Source organism: Balaenoptera musculus, chromosome 4 (genome assembly GCF_009873245.2).
Source record: "Balaenoptera musculus isolate JJ_BM4_2016_0621 chromosome 4, mBalMus1.pri.v3, whole genome shotgun sequence".
In the NCBI taxonomy this organism is placed as follows: Eukaryota; Metazoa; Chordata; class Mammalia; order Artiodactyla; family Balaenopteridae; genus Balaenoptera; species Balaenoptera musculus.
Window position 1 is genome coordinate 67,875,448 of NC_045788.1, and position 6,091 is coordinate 67,881,538.

Sequence of the window (6,091 nt, forward strand, 5' to 3'; positions counted from 1 at the left end):
TGCACTAGTTTAAGCTAGAGAACTACTTTATTTTTCTTATCTCCAAATTCTTGGTAGGTGGGGGCATCTAACATAGCAGAAGTCTATGTTCCATGATAATTAGAAAAAAGAGGAACCAAGAGTAAGAATGGACCAGAATCACAGGAAATTAATCCATGAAAGAACTTTCTCTGTTAGATGCCTGTCTTATCGATAGCTTCCTTTAATATCATGTACTCTGTGCTGGCTTTGTAATCAAACAAAATTCTGACATCAAGTCAATTTCCCAAACACACATCCCTACTTAAAAGAGAATGAACTCACTGGTTAATCCAGATATATACACAAATTTTCTGACTCTAAGTCCTGGATTCTTTCTACTGTACCAATGATTCCAAATTTACCAGTGCAAAAAGTTCAAAGTGTTTGCCAAGAATTTTCTGTAGACAAAAAAAATATTAATATGTTTCATACTTTTGGGTATTACTTTTCAAATGTATTTGGATGCTAATACAATTAATTAATTGTTGTAATTAATAACAACAATTACTTAAAGCTTTGCTGAGAGCATAATTGCCAGAACTTAGACGCAATCATGATGTCCTTCAGTAGGTAAATGGATAAATAAACTGTGATACCTCCAAACACTGAAATGTTATTCAGTGCTAAAAAATATGAACTATCAAGCCATAAAAAGACATGGAAGAACCTTAAATACATACTACTAAGTGAAAGAAGCCAATCTTTTTTTTTTTCATTTTGTAAAAGCTGATATATTTGCCTTTGCTTTTGTGTAATCAAAGCTGCCTTATTCTATGAGCCTGAAGGTTGCATTTGAAATTGACATTAGTTTTGGTTTTCTCAGGCTCAGCTTTTTGTCCTGAGGCTCTTAACAGATTCTCATTGGCTTTGGTCTCCACTGGCACGTCCGATGTGTACCATGTGGAATGCTGTCTATAAAATTTTGGAGAAGTCTGTTGCTTTGCAAATACTATGCACCCTTTATACCTTAGGTAAGCTTACCAGTTCCCAGCCCCTTTAGGAGGAAGTTCACCATGCCCACGATGGCAGAGATAAATCATAAAGAGAAGCAGACTTGGCTGGAGACAGCACGGAGGCTAATTACTTTTCAGAGGCTATACTCATTTCATCTTTGAGGGAAGTCACACCTTCATAGAACAGAATCTCTCATTGCTGATATCTACGGGAGGCTAGACAGGATTTCTTCTAGGGTCTCAAGCATGTCATACACACAGCCTCTCCAACACTGAATGTTACCATTTTGTAAAGATCTTTGTCCATTAAGTGGCAGTTGTCCTGATAGTACTCAATCAGAATGCTCTCCAAGGTCCATATGCCACATAATTTGCCAAACAACTAGAGATAAGAGTTCCATGCTAGTCCTGGAGCTGTCAAAGTGGGATGTTACAGAAAATAAGGAAGTCTAGGTTAAATTCTGTGGTCCTGATGCAAGAGTCAGTGGGCTTCAGCAACATCTGTATAATCCCAGAGTTGAGTTGGCTGTGTGGGTGTCATCTTCCTTCCTTGGGGTTCCTTGTTGGTCGTCCAAACGCTTAGGAGTGGTCAGTTGAAGAATCTATAAACAGGTTCTAGTTGGTGATCTTCCTTGTGAATACCTGTTTCGTGAAGGCAGTCCGAACAAGAATCACAGAAATCCAAAGACATTTCTGGAGGACAATCCTGGCAGTGCCACCGAACACCCTGGATAGGTTCTATGCCACAGTTATCACACTTGAAGCCCACATGTTGCACAAATCCACTTTCAGTTTGCATTTGCTGAAGTTTCTGGTTTTTTAACTTTTTAAACTGTAATAGTTCCTTATATTCAGGTAAATTCCTATACATAATAGGAATACTTTCTTCATCTGATGCCTCCTCCATAGCAGTGTTATGTGGTTCCGAAAACAGGATCGGTCATCATCTTCATCCATATACACTGGTGGTTCATGGGAAGTCATGAAAGTGGAAGGTTTAAAGAGATGCTTATTAAGGGGGCACTGCTTGTTGAAGACTTTTTGGAGTGTATATATATAAGTTTGGTGTTCTGCCTGGGACTGGAATGCCAGCTTTAGTTAGTTTTATGAAATACTTCTGCACTCGGCTGGCAACCTATTTTGCTGTCCTATTGCCCAGTTCATCTGCTATCTTCTGCCAGCGTCGAGATTCTACTTCTTCAGGAGGGTATTTCAAGAGTAGTTGTTCAAGCTCTTTCTGTTCTTCAACAGTCCACAATTGGTTAAATGTTTCAGGTTTGGTATCATCACACAGGCGTCCTCTTATCATCTGAGGAAGACTATTTGAGCCTTCTGGACCATCACTCAAAGGCAACATAGAGTATGAAAGGGACTCTCCATCCTTCCTAGGATCTAAAGGACTTTTTGATCTAGCAGGTAAACCTACTTTATCAAAAACTAGCTTAACTCTCCTAGTATGTCTTTTGCAATTTGTAAATTCTCTTTCAAAGTTCCCAAGGCTATTGGTATATTGGTCCCATACAATCTCGGGCAATTGAACAACTCTCTGTGGATATGGAAGCCCTATATCAGCCTTCTTCTGGAGCTTTTCCACAAATCCAATGGGATTTTTTAGTGCTTCTCTCTGATGTCTGCCTAAACTTTCAAGGTCCTGGACTGCTTGAGAACGTTGAGCCTCGAGTACAGCAATCGTCTGTAACAGTCTCTGATAACCATGACTCTCGAGTACTTTGCTGTTTTATATCAGTAGTTCTTCCATTATTATTTCCTTTCTGAATTTGCACAGGCTCTGGTCTCTTCTTTGGTGATCTTGATCGTACTTGAGAATGAGAAGAGATTTCTTCAGGATGAGCAATGCTACGATTCCTTAAAGTTCTACCACAAAAAGATTCATCCAAGCCGTTTAACCCCACTGTTGATCTTGTAACACGAGTAGATCGGGAAGCAGCCGTACAATGGCAAGTCCCTACAATACGGTCATCTTGATCCACTCACTGGGAAACCTGTACAACCAAAGATCTACCATTATGGAAATATTATCTCTTTTCCTTATATCCTGAAGGAGTTGGAGCTATGATCTAGAATAGAGCTTAAGCATCACGGTTTCAGACTCTCAGCTTCAGCCATGGAGAATACTAGAACTTCCTAAATTCCTTTGTTTTTTAAAAGTGTTTCGCCTAGTATTTGATTCCCAAGCATCTGCATTTATCTGTCATCACTGTTAATGTCGATGTTACACTGAGACTTCAGGTATTAATTAGATATATGGTTGTACTAGCACAACTTGATATCTTCCGGGCGGGGCCGAGCACCGCAGGCCACTCTGGGAGGTGTGGCCGCCGTGGCCGCTCTCCGCCCCCGCCACGGCACTGGCTCGGCTGGCTGCCGCCGCCCGAAGCTGGAGAGCGGCGCTGGGGCACTTCCAGGTGGGTCCCCGCCTCCCGTTCCTGCCAGAAACCAATCTTAAATAATAACATAATGTTTGATTCCAATTATATGACATTCTAGAAAAGGCACAACTATGGAGACAGTGAAAAGATCAGTGGTTTCCAGGGGCTGGGACATGGGTTGAGGGGGTGGATAAATAGGCAGACCACAGAGAATTTTTAGGGAAGTGAAAATATGATGCACATAGTTATTTCACATTGTGTGCTGTCAAAGACATAGGTAGGACCTACCTATTCAAAACACAGCACATTATAGCTTTAAAGACTAATAACCTTGGATATGATTCTGAGTTTTCTTTAAAATTTTTCCTTTTCAAATGCTTGAGATCCCAACGTTGAAACATATTGAGCCATTATTAATGATCATCATTCTATTATTTATCATGTTATTTTTCAAGGTCACAGCTACCTGTGAGACAAGAGGACTCAGGATTAATTCTGATGGGAAGAAACGAAAAGTTTCAATCTGTATCACTGGTTACAGAGAATTGTCAAACAACAGCTAGATAAATGGATTGATGTATTTCCTTTTCTACAAAAGGAAAGCAGAAGAGTTTTGTTTTATGTTAACTAATAAAGGGGATTCTATTATTCTGGGGGCAACATTTTAGTGGTTTTAGTATCTAACATTGAAATATTAACAGCATTAACATGTAAGTAGAAGTTACTATTTGTCTGCTTTATAAATTCTGAAGAAGACTTTGAAGAGTATAATAAATGATCATAATGTTGAATGTAAATTTAACGCATATACCAACTGTTTTCCAGAATGGTCATAAACTGTAAATTATTAAGGTCATACTCAATTTTCTTTGGATCTCTAAGTATCGCTTATGTTTAAATATCCTGCCTACTGCAGCATGCCATTTTACAAGCTCCTCTTTAGCTCCCATTGCTATGTCAGGCATTGGGAATTCAAAACGTAAGTCACAGTTCTGACAGCAAGAAGTTCTAGACTTTGTGGCTAGGATGAATGGGGGATACCCAACATAGCCTGATTTGGTCCAAAGAGGACATCTTCAAGAAAAGGGAGACCTCAGCTCATACTCAAAGCATAAATAGAAGCTGGTCTTCAGAATAAGCTAATAAGTTGAAAACTCCTTCAAGCAAATATTCGTTAAATATCTGACAACATTAACAGTCAATGTGTTGAGTGGCTGAGAACATAGACTGGACTCAGGTTGCCCAAGTTCAAATTCTGACTCAATATCTGTGTGACTTTGGGTAAGTTAATTAAACTCTATGGACTTCAGCTTCCTCATCTGTAAAATGGAGATCATAATACTAGTCCCTACCTCATAGATATTTTTGTGAGCATTACAAGAGTTAATACATGTACAAACTTAGAACAGTTCCTGCCACGTAGTAAGTGCTAGTCAAGGATGGCTATTACCATTTATTTTCAGAAGCTGGCTAGGGACTCTCTGTGCGATGCTCACAGAAGTATCCAGCCACTCCTCTGTTGCCCTGAACAATCCAGCTCTGTCCCCAACTTTTTATATTCCACACAGAAAATTACATTCCTTGCATTTGTCTGGACTCACTGTCCTTAGAAAGTAATTTAGAACTCTATTGCTTTGGGTCTTTAGCCTTTGGGAACCTCATTCTTATTCTCACCTCCAGTGTTCAGTGTTCCTTCAGACTATAAACATTACTCTCTGTGGTAAGTCCATTTTTTTCTCACATGTTACAGTTTTAATGATGATGTCTAGTTCCTTACAGATTGGGACCCTAGGAACAATCTGACAGGTCTGCTCACCAGGAGTTAGGCAAATCTTGGGGTGTGTGTCTCTCAGTGAGGGGAGTCAAAGGGTCTGGGAGAAGGTGGGTAAGGAGGGAGTTAGTGGGATGAAGGAGAGGGTCTTAGCATTCTAAGGAGAAGGAACTGATTTTTAAAAAATAAAGTATTTCAAGTTGGACTCAATGATTTCTTTAGGTTTGCTTTTAGTCCTGAAACATTCTGGTAAGTTCCTATTTGGTTATAGAGGATAACCCACTTAAATCTTGGTAATTGACCCTTGAGCACACAATTGCCTTATCAAAACTCTCTTCCATTTTTGCACCCATCAAAATCATAGAGCTTTTTGTCTGACCCTAGAAGTCATGCATTGGTATGTATTTAGCTAAAACACATGAGAGAATTTTTTTAATCTCCTTCACCAAAATTAATTCTTCAGAAGGAAGGCTTTCATAATTTTTATTCATCTCCTCAACCCCTGTACCTAAAAGAGGTTCAGAGCAGGCATTAAAAATAATGCTTGTTAAAAGACTGACTGAATGAATGAGTTAATCATTTTTCTCACCAAAAAGAGAGCCAGCCTCCCATTTTTAGTTTATATGGAGAATTTATCTTGTTCCAAAGCCTCCAACTCAGACTGTGTTTAACGCTCCATAAAACAAGGGAAAGGAAGTCTTCCCATTGCCAGAATAGTTTGCAAACTTACTCTTCCTGCGAAAGAGCAAAAGGGAAAGTAATCAAAAACAGCAAAAGGTGGAAAATGTAGGTACTTCTTTGTCCCAGGTAGGTTACTATTCTCCACCATGGAGAGAGCAGCATGTCCTGTAACCACAAAGTGATTTAGAAACAACATCTCAATGCAAATACTTCCCTATCAATTAGCAGCATTTTTTTTTTTTTGAGATATGCATGTATCTGCCAGGCTTCACAAT

The 6,091-nt window shown here is 39.3% G+C and overlaps 1 pseudogene; it reads right to left on the minus strand.

Moving 5' to 3' along the window:
* Window positions 1-1,563: 1,563 nt before the first annotated feature.
* On the minus strand, window positions 1,564-4,329 carry LOC118893995 (annotated as a pseudogene).
* Between the last annotated feature and the right edge of the window lie 1,762 nt (window positions 4,330-6,091).